The sequence below is a fragment of the Suncus etruscus genome, chromosome 10 (assembly GCF_024139225.1).
Source record: "Suncus etruscus isolate mSunEtr1 chromosome 10, mSunEtr1.pri.cur, whole genome shotgun sequence".
In the NCBI taxonomy this organism is placed as follows: Eukaryota; Metazoa; Chordata; class Mammalia; order Eulipotyphla; family Soricidae; genus Suncus; species Suncus etruscus.
Genome location: NC_064857.1, coordinates 34,724,652 through 34,743,572, shown reverse-complemented (window position 1 = coordinate 34,743,572; position 18,921 = coordinate 34,724,652). Strand labels below are relative to the sequence as shown.

General features: G+C 46.9%; 1 protein-coding gene and 1 non-coding gene across 2 annotated transcripts in view; both read right to left on the bottom strand.

Annotated features, from left to right (window-relative positions):
- Positions 1–18,649, bottom strand: part of PDZK1 (PDZ domain containing 1) — a 40,392-nt gene extending 21,743 nt beyond the window's left edge. The window contains exon 1 of the mRNA XM_049782384.1: positions 18,601–18,649. The gene's annotated coding sequence lies outside the window, so the exon portion shown is untranslated. The remainder of the gene's footprint in view (positions 1–18,600) is intronic.
- LOC126021562 (U6 spliceosomal RNA) lies at positions 8,091–8,197 on the bottom strand. The gene has a single exon (XR_007500067.1). It is a non-coding gene; the product is annotated as a U6 spliceosomal RNA (small nuclear RNA).
- Positions 18,650–18,921: the final 272 nt, after the last annotated feature.

Sequence of the window (18,921 nt, the reverse complement as noted above, 5' to 3'; positions counted from 1 at the left end):
ATTAGCAGTCTAGGGGAGTAAGGGTGTAGGTATGGGATGCATGCTGGGAACAAGGGTGGAGGGAGGTCAACTTTGGTGGTGAGAATGGCCCTAATTCAATGTCACTATATGCCTGAAAAACAACTACGAAAGACTTGTAATTCACATTGGCCTCAATATAAATGAAAAAATTAATTTGAAAAAATATATGCACACCTCTGTTCATCGCCACACTTTATACAGTCGACATAATGGAAATATCCCAAATGCCCAACTGCAGATTAAATGACCATGAAGTTGTGGTTTATTTATGCACAGTGGAATACTATGAAGCTCTAAGAAAGAACAAAAGCATGCCATTTGCAGCAACGTAAATGGAACTAGAGTATATCATGAGTGAAGTCAGTTAAAAGGAAAGGAGTGAATAAAGATGTTCCACAATGCTTAAACTTACACTGTAAAGAAGCAACATAGGGCCAAAGGCAACACAATAGCAGAACTGATCCGTACAATTGAGTCTGGGGTACTGAAAGGAAGGGTCATTGGGATCCTTGGGGGGAAGGAGGTTAGTGTACTAGTAACAAATGTGGTATAGGAATTAGGGGCCTAGAAACCATTATTAACAGTATTATAAACCACAAAATCAACCAATATATATTGATTTAAAAAATTGGGGCTGAAGTGATAGCACAGTGGCAGGGCATTTGCCTTGCATGCAGCCTACCTGGGACAAATCCAGGTTCAATCCCCAGCATCCCCATAGGGTCCCAGGAGCCTGTCAAGGGTGATTTCTGAGCCAGGAGTAACCCCTGAGAACCACCAGGTGTGGCCCAAAAGCCAATAATAATAATAATAATAATAATAATAATAACAACAACAACAACAATTAGGTGTCAAGCATGTCCAGTCGTATTTCTCTCTGAGAAAGAACAGAGTGAAGCCAAGCTATTTTTGGATAGTCACTGATTGAGCAATGGTGGATTCAGCATCTTCCACTAAGTAATCACTCCTCAGCAAATAACACTTCCCCAAGCTTGCATCCATTCTAGTACCCAACCAACTCTCACCTTGTTCACATTCTACAAGTTTCCACCAGAGTTGCATCGTGGACAAAAAATGAAAAACTATCATATTTTTTTCTGTAGTTTTAGCTCTATGGGCCATCTTCATTTTCTGGCCCCTCCTAAAACAGATTCACAGCCTTCTTGAGTCTGGAGCTCCTACGTCACACTTCTAAACAAAGTCCCCCAATGAATGCTCGTATTTTGCCTCCGCCAAGTCTCATTGGTCCTGGGTTAATACTGCAGATGCTGACTGTCTAACCTGCAAGTACCAGCTCCAATTTCCCAGGTAAATGCATGCACATCTGTGTTCAGAATTCTGTCCAGATCCCTACTAGTTCTCAATTGCACAGGACTGAAGGTCTTGAAGGGGAAGAAGCAAAATAAGCCTCTCTGAAATATGGGAGTAACTATAGAGAAACTTCATCAAAATCCTACACAAATTGAAATGTTTTTAAAATAAAATAAAGGCCATCAGATGCTATATTTTCAGATTTGTTATTGTTGTTGGGCCATACCCAGAGGTGCTCAGGCTACTCCTGCTGTGCACTCAGAAATCGCTCCTGGAAGACTCAGGGGACCATATAAGATGCCAGGAATTGAACGTGGGTCCGTCCTGGGTCAGCAGCATGCAAAGCAAATGCTCTACTCCTGTGCTTTCACTCTGGCTCCAGATGCTTTATTTTCATCTAGAGACAAGAAACTGTTTGGATCCTTATCTGCTCTGTTTGGGACCTCTTCCCACTGCTACTGGGGCAGACCTGAGGATTCAGTGCTAAGACCTTAACAATGCAGTGCTGCTGGATCTCAAATTCTGAGCCTCATACATGCAAGGTATGTGCTCCAAAGCAGTGAGCCATATCCTGAGCCCTGAGAGCAATAACTGATAGTTTCTCTCTTTTTGTTATGTTTTGTTTGGGGGCCACACCCAGTTTTGTTCAGGACTACCTACTCCTGATCTGTTGAGCAAGAGGTAATCAAACCAGGGTTGACTATGAAGCCAGAGCTTTAACCCGTATGCTCTCTCTCCAGCCCTATATAATTAGAGGCTTATTTCTAAGGCATTCACCCCTCAAGTTTAGAGATTTTTGTACCTTGTGGTTTCAACCACAGAATAGTGAATTTTTTTCTGTAGATTTGGAATCTAAAGTGAAATGACCAGACAGTGAAGTCTCTGTTTGGAGAATAAGAGGTTAAGTTTTGCCATGTCTCGGTTGAGTTCCCAAAGCCCTAAACTGCACAGAAAGACAAGCCATTGTTTCTGGGCACAGTCTCAAATGGGTTTTGGTTCGTGCTGTTGGCTGGTTAGAATTGCACAGCCAGGGACCGGAGAGATAGCATGGAGGTAAGGCATTTGTCTTGTATGCAGAAGGACGGTGGTTCGAATTCCAGCATCCCATATGGTTCCCCAAGTCTGCCAGGGGCAATTTCTGAGCGTAGAGGCAGGAGTAACCCCTGAGTGCTGTAGAGTGTGACCCAAAAAAAAACAACAACAGCAACAACAAAAATTAGAATTGCACAGCCATAGAGAGAGTACAGTGGGTAGGGTGCTTGCCTTACACACGGTCAACTGGACATTTGATCTTTAGCATACATATGGCTCCCAAAGCACGACCAGGAGTAATTCTTGAGTACAGAGCCAGGAGTAATCCCTAAGCATCGCCAGAGTGGCCCCAAAACAAAATAGAAGGCATTCCGTCAGCTCAACACCTGTGCCCTTGAAGCATCCAGTCAGGGCTACTTTGCACATCTGCTACTGAAGCCTAGTTAAGGCCATTTTCCAGGAGGAAAGGTTAGCATAAGGAAAGAAGGCACTGCTGGGCTGCTTAAAAAGCCCCCAACCCATGGGGGCCAGTGAGGTGGCACTAGAGGTAAGGTGTCTGCCTTGCAAGCGCTAGCCAAGGAAGGACCTTGGTTCGATCCGCCAGCCTCCGATATGGTCCCCCCAAGCAAGGGGCAATTTCTGAGTGCTTAGCCAGGAGTAACCCCTGAGCATCAAACAGGTGTGGCCCGAAAAACAAACAAACAAAAAAGCCCCTAACCCCTCCTGCTCCACGCTCACTTTTCCTCAGCTTCCAACAGATGGGTCAAGGCTGTGTCTAGGCATGGGCAGACACCTTGAAACATGGTTCCTCCCCTTTTTGTTTGTTTGGCCAGCAGTCAAAGGTTACTTAGGGATCACTTTGGTAGTGCTTGGGGGACCATATGGGGACCAAATCCAAGTTGGCCACATACAATTCAAGCGCTCTCTCTGGCTCCTCTCTCTCATCATCTTGCTGGGAAGGTTTTACCAAGCGTCCCCAATGCTGGACTCTGGTCCAGTTTCAGTCCTGTATCTACCTCATCCTAACAATAACAGGTGAATCACAGGTCCTTCTGGAAGAGCTGCAGGGCTGACACTGCTCCATGACAGGTCCCTGTGGCCCTGGGATTTAGGGCGACCCTGGGATTTCTGCATTGGAGGAAACCATTTTCTGCTTTGCCATGTCCTAACCCCAGTTCCCTGAGAAAGTCCAGAGATCAGACGTCTCTAGGATACCTCTAATACACTATCATTGGTCTGCAATGAACCCATTACATCTCTAATAGGCCTCACTCCCAAAGTTCAAACAGCAAAGTGAAACACAGGAAATAAAAGAAAGTGGCCATCACTCCTGGGCTCCAGACAGGAAAGTCGATTCTTGGCAACCAAGTTGCTTGTTGGAAAGAGAACAAAGTGCTGGCTGGAGGACAGGAAGAGCATGGGGGTGGGAACAAGAGCAGTTTTTTTTTTTAAATAAACCTTAATTATTAATCATACTTTCATCCTGTACATTTTCTAAAAGAATCAGAGCACTACCAAGAAATAAAATGAGATTCTTATGTCATAAAGAAAAACCAGGGGCCGGAGTGATAGCTCAGCGGTAGGGCGTTTGCCTTGCACATGACCGATCCAGATGGACCCGGATTCAATCCCCCAGCACCCATATGGTCCCCCAAGCCTGCCAGGAATGATTTCTGAGCGCAGAGCCAGGAGTAACCCGAGTGCCACTGGGTGTGGCCTAAAAATCCCCCAAAAAGAAAAACCAGGCACCTTTTACAAGTAGTTTTCACAGCCAGGAAATAGCAGGGGTAGAGAGGCTGGGGCCTTTCCAAACCTAGGAGCCATCCACAGGGCCTGGGTGTCAGCACGTGAGAGCACGGTGGTTCTAGCTGCACTGTCAAAGTGATTAGGTAAGCTAGCCCAGGGTAAAGGAAGCCTCATGTTCCCTTCTCTGTGATGACTAAAACGCCCCTCCGCAGGACTAGTGTTGAGAAGTGAGAGTCTGCTGCCATGATCCCTGCTTCAGCAGCTGTCTGAAGCAAGCCTGCCCCTCACCCAGCAGATCAAAAAGGCCCAATTCTCAAAGAACTGCTCATGTGGAAACGTCTGATTTTAAAGTGCCAGGGGTAGAGGGGCAGACAGAGTAGGTATTTAGGTACTTGCTTGCCTTGAGCATGTCTGACATTGGTTCAATCACCAGAACCCCATAAGGTCCTCAAAGCACCTCCAGAAGCGATCCCTGATCACAGAAACAGGAACACACACACACACACACACACACACACACACACACACACACACACACACACACACACAGATAAAGAAAGACCCATAGGGGCCGGGCGGTGGCGCTGGAGGTAAGGTGCCTGCCTTACCTGCGCTAGCCTAGGAGATGGACCGCGGTTCGATCCCCCGGCGTCCCATATGGTCCCCCAAGCCAGGAGCGACTTCTGAGCGCATAGCCAGGAGTAACCCCTGAGCGTTACCGGGTGTGGCCCAAAAACCAAAAAAAAAAAAAAAAAAAAAAAAAAAAAAGAAAGACCCATAAACCTCTTAAGTGACAGGATCTTTTTTTTTTCTTTTGTGTGTGTGTGTGTGTGTGTGTGTGTGTGTGTGTGTGTTTTGGGTCACACCCAGCAGTGCTCAGGGGTTGTTCCTGGCTCCATGCTCAGAAATTGCTCCTGGCAGGCACGGGGGACCATATGGGATGCCGGGATTCGAACCGATGACCTCCTGCATGAAAGGCAAACGCCTTACCTCCATGCTATCTCTCCGGCCCCAAGTGACAGGATCTTAAAGTCACTAAAACCCATCCCAGAAAAGTATTTGAGACTTTGTATTTGAGTTATTAGGAACCTGACAAGACTATCAAGCATTTCCCAAAACAAAATGTTAGGGAGCACTTCCTAAAGTGACCCCAAACATAGAGAGCCAGGAAGAGTTCTCAAGAACCACAGGATCTGGTCTCCAAAGAAGCATGTAAACACCCGGTTCTCCAGCATTAATTGTTCAGAAACAGCCCTGGAGGAAGTTTCCAAAATTTCTTTATAAAAAGGAATTCTGGGGCTGGAGAGATAGCATGGAGGTAAGGTGTTTGCCTTGCATGCAGAAGGTCGGTGGTTTGAATCCCGGCATCCCATATGGTCCCCTGAGCCTGCCAGGAGCAATTTCTACGCATAGAGCCAGGAGTAACCCCTGAACGCTGCTAGATGTGATAAAAAAAAAAAAAAAAAAGGAATTCTGAAGGAGCCAAAGTGATAGTACAGTGAGTAGAGCACCTGCCTTACATACAGCTGACTGAATTCAGTCTCTGGCAACCCATATGATACCCCAAACGTACCAGGAGTGATCCTGAGTGCAGAGCTGGAAGTAATGTCTGAACACTGCCAGGTGTGGCACACACACAAAAATAAATAAATATAAAAATAAAAAAGGAATTCTAAAATTCCTTTAGATCAAATTAGACACAGCAGGTGGATAGAGAAATTTCTGAGGCAGGAGAAGAAACATCTAAAAGGGAAGTCAGCAAAAGTGATGCACTCTTGTTTCTCCTCAGCCATGGGGGGACCGGCCCCTCATACCCAAAGGCCAATAGCCACACCTGGTTTCATCTTTATGAGCCCGATCAGTGAATAGAAACTGTGACTCCATGGACCAGCTGGGATACCTGAAGGACTGAATCCTACCACTGTCTGCAAACTCCCTGTCAGGTACAGCACGGTGATTCCTTTAATCCTCATAAGCACCCCATGAGTTGGAGTCTAAATCCTAACGGCCCACAGAAGTACCCACAGAGAAGGCAGATAGATACCTGTGTTTAAACCACCATCTGTTGCTCTTCCTCTCCTCTTAGTCTTCGGATAAAACCCTCAAGGATCAGAGAAGAATGCCAAGGTTGGTTGAACTATTAACAGCTGCTCTGAACTCACCTTTACTCAACCTGAGAAATCAAGGTGGCAGTGTGGCCAGAAGACCTAAAAGAGCCTGCCCACCCCCGCCTTGGCCACCAAATACCGGTTGCCTATGACAATCTCATAAGAATCTAGTTCTGGGGCCGGAGAGATAGCATGGAGGTAAGGCATTTGCCTTGCATGCAGAAGGTCGGTGGTTCAAATTCTAGCATTCCATATGGTCCCCTGAGCCTGCCAGGAGCGATTTCTGAGCATAGAGCCAGGAGTAACCCCTGAGCGCTGCCGGGTGTGACCCCAAAACCAAAAAAAAAAAAATCTAGTTCTGAGGCAGGAAAACATAAAAAAAATGGGACAAAGAGATGGAGCATGGATAAGGCATTTACCCTACATGTGGCTAATCCTGGTTCATCTCCAGCTCCACATATGGTCCCCCAAGCCAGGAGTGATTTCTGAGTAACCCCTGAGTGTCACCGGGTATGGCCCAAACAAAACAAAACAAAAAACTAAACTGAAATTTATGCAAAGGGTCCCTCATGGTTAAAACCTGGCTGGATGGCTGGAGAGATAGTACAGTATGTAGGGTTCTTTTTTTTGTTTTGTTTTTGGGCCACACCCAGCGGTGCTCAGGGGTTACTCCTGGCTGTCTGCTCAGAAATAGCTCCTGGCAGGCACGGGGGACCATATGGGACACCGGGATTCGAACCAACCACCTTTGGTCCTGGATTGGCTGCTTGCAAGGCAAATGCCGCTGTGCTATCCATCCGGGCCCAGTATGTAGAGTTCTTGCCTTGCATGTGATGGATGAAAGTTCAATCCCAGAAACCCATATGGTTCCCAAAGTACCTCCAGGACTAATCATAAATGCAGAGTCAGGAGTAACCCCTAAGTACCACCTGGTGTGACACAAAACAAAAACAAACCATCCTTCCTCTCCCCAAAAACCTCTCCACCCCTCAAAAAAACACCGCAGTTTGGCCAACTTCTAAGAAACTCCAGGTAAAGCTTGCCTGGCTAGATGCCTTGCATGTGATCCCACAAGGAGGGAAGGAAGAAAGGAGGGAGAAAGGATGGGATAGAGATAGTACAGTGGGGTTGGGCATTTACCTTGCCAGGAGTGACCCTTGAGCCACAGCCATAAGCAAGCCCTGAGCAGTGTCACACAGAGTCTGAAGTGAAGGCAGTTTGTTGTTTTATTTCCCAGGCATAGTTGTACATTAGAAAGAGCACGGATTTTAAATCCCTGTGTCCCCACTTGCTGTCTGCAATGACACAAGTGACTTCCTGAATTTTTAGCTAAAGAGGAAATCACACCTAGAGTAGGACACAGAAGGACTCGAGGAAATGCTCCAGCTGTGAAGCACCTAAGCACTGCATTATGGAGCAGCAAAGTCCAGTCCTTGCCCACCTGTCTTAGAACCTGCGAGGGGGCCATCATAACCCGAAACTTCTTTTCTGTGAAATTATTTCCACAGATGAAAAAGGGCTGGATGATACATCAGACAGTCATCTTGATTCTGGGTCCAGGAATTCCCTATCTGTGCACACCAGGCCACTTCTGGGCAGTTAGTAACTGCTGCTGTCCACTGTCAATCACTGAAAAGCCGGGGCGAGAGGTTTTGTTTCCCAGAAATAAAACTCTAATAATTAATCCAGATTTTCCTGAATCAAGAGCTCTCCTGAAAATCTGGAAAAGAGGGGGCCTGAGAGATAGCACCAGCAGTGGGGCGTTTTGCCTTGCATGCAGCCAATCCAGGTCAGACAGTGGTTTGAATCCTGGCATCCCATGTGGTCCCCCAGCCTGCCAGGGGCGATTTTTTTTTTTAATGGAGTCATTTTAATAATATGGAATGCTTCACAAATTTGTGTGTCATCGTTGCGCAGGAGCCATGCTAATCTTCTCTGTATCGGTCCAATTTTAGTATATGTGCTGCCGAAATGAGCACACCGGGGGTGATTTCTGAGTGTGGAGCCAGGTGTAACTCTCGAGCGCCACTGGGTGTGACCCCCCCCCCAAAATCTGGAGAAGAAAAATAATTACCCAAAAAGAATCAAACACCACATTTGGTCTAATCTTAGACTCAGATAGGTCTAAAAGTCTGGAGAGCTTTTCAGAACTTCCCCATTGGTCCAGAGAAATAGCACAGCGGTAGAGTATTTGCCTTGCATGCAGCCTACCCAGGAGAAACCTGGTTCAATTCCCGGCATTCCATATGGTTCCCCAGCCTGCCAGGGGTGATTTCTTTTTTCTTTTTTTGATTTTTTGTTTTTTCGACCACACCCAGTGACGTGCAGGGGGTTATTCCTGGCTATGTACTCAGAAATCGCCCCTGGTTTGGGGGACCATATGGGATGCCGGGGGATTGAACCGCAATCCTTCCAGGCTAGTACAGGCAAGGCAGACCCTTATGGCTTGTGCCACCACTCTGGCCCCAGGGGTGATTTCTGAGTGCAGAGGCAGGAGTAACCACTAAGCACCGATAGGTGTGGCCCCCAAACCAGTCAATCAATAAAGTTTAAAAAAAAAAAGAACTTCTCCTTCCCCATCTAAGCTGTCCAGAAAATACCTACACCTGGATCAGAAGATCTCTCTCCTGGGGCAGGAGTGATAGCACAGTAGTAAGGTGTTTGCCTTGCACACTACCAACACAGAACCAACACAGAATGGATGGACAGTGGTTCAAGAATCCCGGCATCCCATATGGTCCCCTGTGACTACCAGGGGCAATTTCTGAGCACAGAGTCAGAAGTAATCCCTGAGTGCCGCCGGGTGTGACCTCCCACCACCACCCCCCAAAAAAAAGAAAAGAAAATCTCTCTCCAGGTGACATGGGACAGAGCACTGCAGGAACTCAAGGAACAAACTAGGGCAGAGATAAGCAAACAAGGTCTTATAAGGGGTTGTCTGGCTTCAGTATGGCTCCTAACAACCAGGGGAGAAAGATTGGACAAGGTAGCTCCCCAGATAGCAAAGCTGAATTCCCAAAAGATTAAGAAGAGAATGTGAGATAAACCACATTCCACTGGGGGATGGGGAAACAAAAGGGCTGTAATCTGCAGGTGAATCCCAGCAGGGAAGAAAGATTCCAGGGAGCTACTTCTTTGCCTAGCTCCCAAAGTCCAGGACAGTTTTAGTTCATTCTAAAAATGCAATGACCTACCATTAGTCAGCGAGTACTCTGGACCCATTGACATCTTATCTCAAAGTAGCAATCATGGACATAGTCAGGGTACGAGTTCAAGAAACAAGAAAACATCGCCTCTCCCTGCCAGGCCCTTAACTCAAAGAAAGCTCTGCAGGCTAGAGGTGCAGATGTTTATTCCTAGTAAATGGAATGTAAGGACATCTGCAAACCTAAGATAGAATCACAGAACAAATGATGCATTTCAAGGCAGCAGGAAGGAATCAAGAGTAGGGGCTCTTGGAACACCCACCCTGAATTCTCCTCCTTTTGCTCTGGACTCCATCCATGCTGGTTATGGCACCCTCTGAACTTCTACCTGCAGAGAACCATTCGTTGGAAGCCCAGTGTACCCTTGGGAGAAATGCTATCCCTGACCTGTGCACACATGAGGGATGTAAACATACTGTCGACTTCTGTGGGGAAAATTCATTTGGTGGAGCTCGGTGATATGAAGTCAGCAATTGCAGAGAAGAGTTTCCCATAGCCTGGCAAGACGTCCTGTCCAACCTTCTTTCAGAGCCTATTCCAGCTTCAGTTGTTTCTAACAACACTACGAAATTCTATTGTATCTATGCAGATATTGGCTGATAGCCCATGCAGGGAACAGATAAAGACAATTCAATATAATATCATCCTTCTATGCTTTGATCAAGGGAAACACTAGACTCTCGATCTTTGCTGCATATACTATATTTAAGGCCATTTGGATTCTACCTTTGAAAAGCAAGACCTATAAAAATACAGTCAAGGAGAAAGAAAGAATTGAAAAAAAAACTTATGATCATGATAAAGTGAGTAAGTCTTTCTCACTGATGATAGACTGGAATCTGCTTATCAAGTTCATTTGATAAATACCATCTACCCTACCCACACCCAGACTCCACCCCACAGCCAGGCTAAGTGGTATTTTGACCTATGATGCAGGACTCTGGACTGGAGTTCCAAGATTTCGGCACTTTAATTGTTTATCTAAGACTTCTGCAGGCTGGAAGATGGAGGGAATTGATGTCGTGTGTGTGGAAATTCTGCTACATGAAGTATGTCCTGGGGAGGATGAGGACACAGGACATCCTGAGGCAATTTTATAAGACCTCATCTTATAAAGTCTTATTTTGTAAGACCTTCTAAATGGCCTTTCTACGCTTGGTTTCTTTGTGCTTAGCACAATCCTTTACCACCAAACACCTCTGTCACTACCAAAGAAATTGTCCTATCTTGTTCTCATGTGGGTCTAGCACATAGTCAAGAATCTGAAAAGTTTTAGCATGGAAAAACACATAGCAGACACCCTACTGAATGGGAGAAAAAGTTTTACATACAGTACTTAGACAAAGGGCTAATGTCTAAGATCTACAAAACACTCACAAAACCTTATATCCAGGCTTTGTGGAAAAGAGTATGAAGACATCTTAAGAACAGAGGGACAGAGTACTAGCAGAGGCAGAGCATTTATTTGCCTTGTATATGGATGACATGGGTCAAACCCAGATTCGATCCCTGGCATCCCATATGATCCTGAGTCTGCCAGGAGTGACTTCTGAGCACAGAGCCAGGAGTAACCCCTGAATGCCACCAGGTGTGGCCCAAAAACAAAAAACAAAACCAAACAGCAGCCCAAGTAACATTACAGTGGGTAGGGTACTTACATGTGGCCAAAAGGAGTTCATTCTCCAGCAATGCCAGGTATGATCGCTGAACAGAGTCAGGAGAAAGCCTGAAATCCCTAAGCACAGCCAGATGTGCCCCCCCCACAAGGAACCCATCCTCCCCCCAATAAAATAACCCTACACAAACAAAGTTTCTTCTTATGACCTTGTAGTCCCACTTCTTGGTAGCTACCCCAGAACACAAAACACAAAAACATTAACTCAAGGGGACAGGAGTGATAGCACAGCAGTAGGGCATTTACTTGGCATGCAGCAGATCCAGAACGGACCCAGCTTCTTTCCCCAGCATCCCATATGGTCCCCCAAGCCTGCCAGGAGTGATTTCTGAGTCAGAGCCAGGAGTAACCCCTGAGCACCACTGAGTGTGGCCCCAAACCAAAGCAAAAATAACATTAACTCAAAAGGATCTATGCACACCCCAGTTCACTGCAGCACTAAGTACAATAGCCAGGATAAGAACACAACCCAAGGGCCCGGAGAGATAGCACAGCGGGCGTTTGCCTTGCAAGCAGCCAATCCAGGACCAAAGGTGGTTGGTTCGAATCCTGGGGTATGGTCCCCCGTACCTGCCAGGAACTATTTCTGAGCAGACAGCCAGGAGTAACCCCTGAGCATCGCTGGGTGTGGCCCCCCCACCCAAAAAAAAGAACACAACCCAAATGTTCAATGACAGGTAAATGAGTGAAGAAATTGTGGTGAGGTCAGAGCAGTAGTACAGCAGCTATGGTGCTTAAATTGCATGCAGCCAACCTGGATTCAATCCCTGGCACTAATATGGTTCCCCAAACCTAGCCAGGAGTGATCCCTGAGCATAGAGCCAGGAATATACTCTGAGCATGCCAGGGATAGTTAAAAAAAAAAAAAGTCATGGTTATTAACCATCATAGAATACTATGCAGCTGTAAGATGAAATCATGCGTTTTGCAGCAAATTGGGTAGAATTAGAGGACAATTAGTTTAATGAAATAGGTCAAAAGTATAAATACCAAATGATCTCAATCATCTATGGTAAAGGGAGAAGCCTAATAATAGAATGACTGTATCTGAAGAAGACAAACTCTTTTTTTTTTTTTTGGTTTTTTTGGGCCACACCCGGTGACGCTCAGGGGTTACTCCTGGCTATGCGCTCAGAAGTCGCTCCTGGCTTGGGGGACCATATGGGACGCCGGGGGATCGAACCGCGGTCTGTCTCCTAGGCTAGCGTAGGTAAGGCAGGCACCTTACCTCGAGCGCCACCGCCCGGCCCCAGAAGACAAACTCTTGACGTTTGAAGGCAAAACTGGGATCACCGGGCCCGGAGAGATAGCACAATGACGTTTGCCTTGCACGCAGCCGATCCAGGACCAAAGGTGGTTGGTTCGAATCCCGGTGTCCCATATGGTCCCCTGTGCCTGCCAGGAGCTATTTCTGAGCAGACAGCCAGGAGTAAGCCCTGAGCACCGCCGGGTGTGGCCCAAGAACAAACAAACAAACAAAAAAACTGGGATCACCAAGCAGTGTGGGGAGGGGGTGGAGCAGAGTTGCCACAGAGACCCTGAGGGAGGGTCTTGGGCACTTAGGTGTTAGGGTTAGTAATTCTTTTTAGTTAGCAACTTTTTTTATTTTGGGGCTATACCCAGTGATGCTCAGGAGTTACTCCTAGCTACGTGCTCAGAAATCACTCCTGGTTTGGGGGACCATATGCACACCAGGAGATCAAACCACGGTCCATCCTGGATCAGCTGCATGCAAGGCAAATGCCCTACTGCTGTGCCACCGCACCGGCCAAGGAGCAGTAACTCTTTTTTATTTTTTTTGAGCAGTAACCCTTAAGAAAAATCCTGAAAAATCAACAGTACTACAACCATTTCCCCTATTTAACAACAACAACAACAATATATATAATATATATATATATATTTTTTTTTAATTGGAAGTCCAGACTCCTTGTTCAGGCTCTGAGGCTCAGCATAATTCATCAGATCTTCCCCCCCCCCCCCTCGTTCCTTCAAAAGACCAGGCTCACCCACCTGTGGTTGCCCCACACCCAGCCTGCCCTTTGCTCATGCCACATGTTCAGTCTGATTACTGATTCTGAGGAGGCACTGAGCAAACAGCTTTTCCAAGTGAATGAATTCAAGACCCGGTACCTTTCTCAAGGCTCATTTCAAACTTTGGGTTATAGATAAATCTTTCCTTGGCCACCATACTCAGAAGACATCAAGCGGGGCCGGAGAGATGGCATGCAGGTAGGGCATTTGCCTTGCATGTAGAAAAACAGTGGTTTAAATCCCAGCATCCCATATGGTCCCACCATATGGCCTGCCAGAAGCGATTTCTGAGCACAGAGCCAGGAGTAACCCCTGAGTGCAGCCGACTGTGACCCAAAAACCAAAAGCCAAAAAAAAAAAAAAAGACATCAAACACCTTTATAAAATCATAGAATCAAGTAGTTGTATGTACTTGCTACAGCTGCTACTGTAAGCAGATAAGAGTTCAACTCAGATCAGACAATGCCCTGCCTCAAATTGTCCCCAGCACAGTGGGGACAGGTAGGGCCCGAACTATTAAACAATTGCAAAATATTTGGGAAAAATATTGCCATATTATTTATATTTCGATGCAGCTTCTACCAGACTCCAAGCACTAGCCTAAATACCCTTTGTCAGCATTCATTTACTCTTTTTTTTTCCAGTGAAACAAGGTAGTTTTTATCAAATGGAACTTGCTTAGAAAGATTTGAGTGGAGAAAAATAGAGAAAATATGTGTTCAAGAGAGAACACAGGGGCCAGAGTGGTGGTGCAAGCAGTAAGGCGTTTGCCTTGCACATAGCTAACCTAGGACGAACCACGGTTTGAATCCCTGGCGTCCCATATGGTCCCCAAGCCAGGAGCAATTTCTGAGCCAGGAATAACTCCTGAGCGTCACTGGGTGTGCCCCCCCCCCAAAAAAAAGAGTTACTGGCCCACCTCAATTACTTTTGTGTGTGTGTGTGTTTGTTTTTGGGCTACACCCAGCAGCACTCAGGGGTTACTCCTGGCTCTGTGCTCAGAAGTTACTCCTGGTAGGCTCAGGACCATATGGGATGCTGGAGATCAAACCAGGTATGTCCCAGATCAGCTACATGCAAGACAAATGTCCTACTGCTGTGCTACTGCTCCGGCCCCACTTCATTTACTCTTAATCGTCCACTTTATTTATTTTGGTTTTGGGGCCACACCTGTAGCCCTCAAGGATTACTCTTGACTCTGCGCTCAGAAGTCGCTCCTGGCAGGCTTGGGGGACCATATGGGATGCCAGGAATTGAGCCCAGCTCTGTCCCAGGTTGGCCTCGTGCAAGACAAATGCCCTACCGCTGTGCTATCTCTGTGGCCCCTTAATTGTCCATTTTAAAAGCAACAAAACCTAGAAAGTTTAGTTGGATTCTTATAACTATTTGGCTTGTTTAGGATTTCTCCCCTCCCCCATGTTTTTTTTTAACAATAACTTTTAGTTTGTTTAGGGCTACACTCAGAAGGCTCAGGAATTATTCAGGAAACATACGTGGTGCTGGGAATTGAACCAGTCATATGCAAGTTAAACACCTTCCCTCCTGTCCTCTCTCTGTCCTGATACAATGTTATTGGCTCGTACACAGCTATCAGTTTTGGCAAAAGAGCTTCACATTTCAAAAGCCTAGCACCCATCACTATCAAATCAACTTCTAGTGTAGGGGTTCAAGCACTTGGCTTACATGTGGCTGACCACTACATCCAGAACACCACCAGGAGTGATCCTTGAGCACAGAGCCAAAAGCAGTCCCTGGGCACCATTGCGTATGGCCCCCGCCCAAATAATAATAATTTTACAAGTGATCTCTCCTACCCTTCCCCTCACCACTATTTGATAAACAATTGGGCCCTGAATTCAAACCCAGTTTGAGTTGAGGCTCGATGCATGGCCTATAAAGTCTCCCAATCAGAAAAGTTGGGTGAGAAAAGCAAAGAGGAAGCAAGCAAAAGAGAGAAGGCTTGTCTGTGAACAGGAAGCAAATAGTTCAGGGGAGTCTAGAGAAATGGAACAAAATGTGAGGGGTCAGAGTGATAGCACAGCAGTAGGGCGTTTGCCTTGCAAGCAGAAGACCTGGGGCAGACCTGGGTTCGATCTCCAGCATCCCATAGGGTTCCTTGAGCCTTCCAGGAACAATTTCTGAGTGTAGAGCCAGGAGTAACCAATTGAGTGCCAGTGGATGTGGCCCCAAAACAAACAAACAAAAAATTAACAGAATGTGAGGCTATTGTGTTAGGCTGAACCCACTCCCTGCTCACTGTAGGATGCTGTCACCTTCTACTATCCAACGCCTAAAATATTACCACAGGGATCTCTGTTACATGCATTTGTCCATGTAGAAGTAGAGATTCTGGGGCCAGAGTGGTGGCACAAGCCCCTCAGCCCAACTTCTGAGACAGGCTTAAGAGCTCTCTTAAGCAAATGCAGCAAATGGCTCAAGAAGCCACATGATAAAAGCCACCAGGAGGGGCCAGAGAGATAGCATGGAGGTAGGGCATTTGCCTTGCATGCAGGACAGTGGTTCAAATCCCGGTGTCCTATATGATCCCTCAAGCCTGCCAGGAGCAATTTCTGAGCCTAGTAGAGCCAGGAGTGACCCCTGAGCGCTGTCGGGTGTGACCCCCCCAAAAAAAAACCCCAAAACAAAACAAAAAAGCCAACTAGAGGGCTGGAGTGATAACACAGTGGTAGGGTGTTTGCCTTGCATGCGGCCAACCAGGGACGGACCTGGGTTTGATCTCCAGCATCCCATGTGGTCCCCTGAGCCTGCCAGGAGTGACTTCTGAGTGCAGAGCCTGGGATAACCCTTGAATACTGCTGGCTGTGCCCCCCCCCAAATAAATAAATAAATAAAATTCTTCAAAAAAAAAAAAAAGCCAACAGGATGTTTTCTGGAGATAAAGGTTACAGATTATGTACAACAATGGCAAAGCCAGGCAGGGAGACCTATTTTAAAAGTCCTTCTTGAAGGAGTGGGGTGGGAAGGAGGACATTTAAACTCAGTTCCAAGGACAAGAATGCAGCCACTGTTTACAAGCCCCAGGTTTTGCTCTTAGGGCTTAAAACCTTCACAATCACATGATTCCAACAGCTTGTTTATCATTGGTTCATTTCAATGGGACCAGACCTGTCACCTAGCCCCACACTCTCTCCCTACTCAATCCACAGAGCTCTGGATACAGCCCTTATCTAATGCTCAAGCATATCTTATTTACCACCTTCCTTTCAACTCAGCCTTAAGAAAGAGACAGGAGACCCTGCTAGAAATGAAATAAATGCAATCTTCAGTGGGACAGATTTGTCTGATGTCCTGTCACTGACAAATGAATCAAAATCAAATCAGCAGGGGCCAGATAAATAGCATTTAGGAGAAAGGGCATTTGCCTTGCATGCAGAAGGACAGTGGTTCGGATCCCAGCATCCCATATAGTCCCCTGAGCCTGCCAGGAGCAATTTCTGAGCATAGAGCCAGGAGTAACCTGAGTGCTGCTGGGTATGACCCAATCCCCCCCCCCAAATAAAATCATCAGGGGCTAGAACCATAGCACAGAGGTAGGGCACGTGGCTGACCCCAATTCAACCCCCAGCATCCTATGTGGTCCCCCCAAATAACAGTAAGAGTAATTCCTGAATGCAGAGTCAGGAATAAGTAAGCCCTGAGAACTACCTGGTGTGGCTCAAAAACAAAACAAACCCCAATCATCTGAGTTCCTGTCCTCATGTCCTTGCACCTGGATGGGATGGAGCTGACAAGTCACCTCTGGGCATGGGACATTATCCCTAGTGATTCCACCATTTATAGTACAGAGAACATACAATGAGCCTGAGATAAGGACAACTTAATTAGTCATAATAGAGACTCCAAGTCCCTGAGTTATTTGTTGCAAGAAAAAGCAGGGGGTGAGGCTAGAAAGATAGCACAGTGGATAGGACATTTGCCTTACATGTGGCCAACCCAGGTTCGATTCCCCACTTTCTCATATGGTCTCCTTAGCCTGCCAACAGTAATTTCTGAGCACAGAGCCAGGAATAACTCCTGATCACTGCCAGGTGTGGCCCCAAAACAAAAAGAACAGGGGGAGAGAACTGGTAAAGTGTTTGCCTTGCACACTGACAACCCAGGTTCGATATCTCCAGCATCACATATAGTCCCCCGAGCCTTCCAGGAGTGATTTCTGAGTGCAGAGCCAGGAGTATCCCCGAGTGCTGCTAAGTATGCCCTCCCCCAAAAAACCAAACAGGGGAGTCAGGGGTCAGACCACTACCCCTTTGATGATAGGCAAAGGCAGCACAGGGACAGGAAAGGATGAAAACATTCTCAGGGGCTGGGGGGGGGGGGTGGTGTCTCAGAGTTCCAAGGCTCTGCTTCCCAAAGTGGGTGATGCCACGGGACTCTGGAATAATGGGGGAGGTTGGTTAGCTTTAGGTGCACTTTGTATAAATAAAGTAGTTGTCCATGGGGGCCCAAGGAATAGTACAGAAGGTAAAGCACTTAAGTACACATCCAATCCCTGGCACCCTTTAGAGTCCCCCGAGCCCTGCCACGAGTGATCCCTGAGCACAGAGCTGGAGTAATGCATTAGTATCAACCAGCATGACCCCAAACAAAACAAAATCAAAAATAAATAAATAAACAGTATATTTCCAGAGAGATTACTGAATGATGTTTTCTCTGAAAGAGGTCAGTAGGCCCAATGCATCTGGGAACCTCTGTGCCTGATAAAAGCCACATCACAATCCCTCCCTGAACTAAGACAAACCACAACTTTCCAAACCCACCTATCTACACAGAACCAAGACCCAAGGCAGCAGTGAAAATTGTTAGGTGGAATTCAAAACAAAACAAAACAAAACAAATAAGCAAAAAAGAAAACACCAAACAAAAGGGTTTTCAGGGGCTGGAGCAATAGTACAGCATGTAGGCTGCTTGCTTTGCACACAGCTGACTCCTGTTCTATCATCAGAAGTGATCTTGAGCAAAGCCAGGAATAAGCCCAGGTGCACTGCCAGGTGTAACTCCAAAACAAAAACAAAGACAAATTTTAAAGGATTTTTCAGACCCTTACAAGACCCAAAGAAGAAAAACCCGCCAAAGGTTTGCACCTGGAAAATTCAGTTTTCCATCTCAGCCAGCCTGGAAATGCTGGCTGGAAGGAGCCAAGATCATGCTCGGCCCAATCGGTAAGTCGATCAGACTGGACCTTCCCGAGTTGCTTTCAGAAGCAAGTCCCTAAATCCTAGATGCTGCAGCCTGTAGCAGAGGTCTGAAGTGACCTGAAATCTGTTTGCTCTGCCCCTGAGTCTCCTCAGAAAGGCATGGGGGAGACCCCAGGATTTCTACTTGAAACCCATCCCCGCAGGGTTTAGGCTGAGCCTCACCCACTCCCCAAAGCCGAGCTCTGTCCCTGGGAGGAGGAAGAAAAAGTGGTCGTAGTGTCCTCGGACAGGAGAACCCAGCCCGTCCCTACCTGGGCCTGGAAGAAGCAGCTGTGGGTCCTGGAATTCGCTCTGTGCTGAGCTCTGCCACAGAATTCACTGGACTTTGAACTAAGATTGATTTAAAAGCTGATGTATTTACCAGGGATGTGCGGTCTGGGTTCAAGTGACCTCTGTCCTGCGTGCCGCCAACTAACTGGGCCTGAGAGGAGACTCTGGCCCACCTGCCTCCTGCACTGCTGTGGGTTGAGGAGGGAGGACTGGGAGGTGCCTGGCCGCCCCCGCCTCTCCTCTACTCACACCCTGTCCAGCCTCCAGCAGGGTTGGGTCAGGGCCTGGGGCAGCAGCGAAGC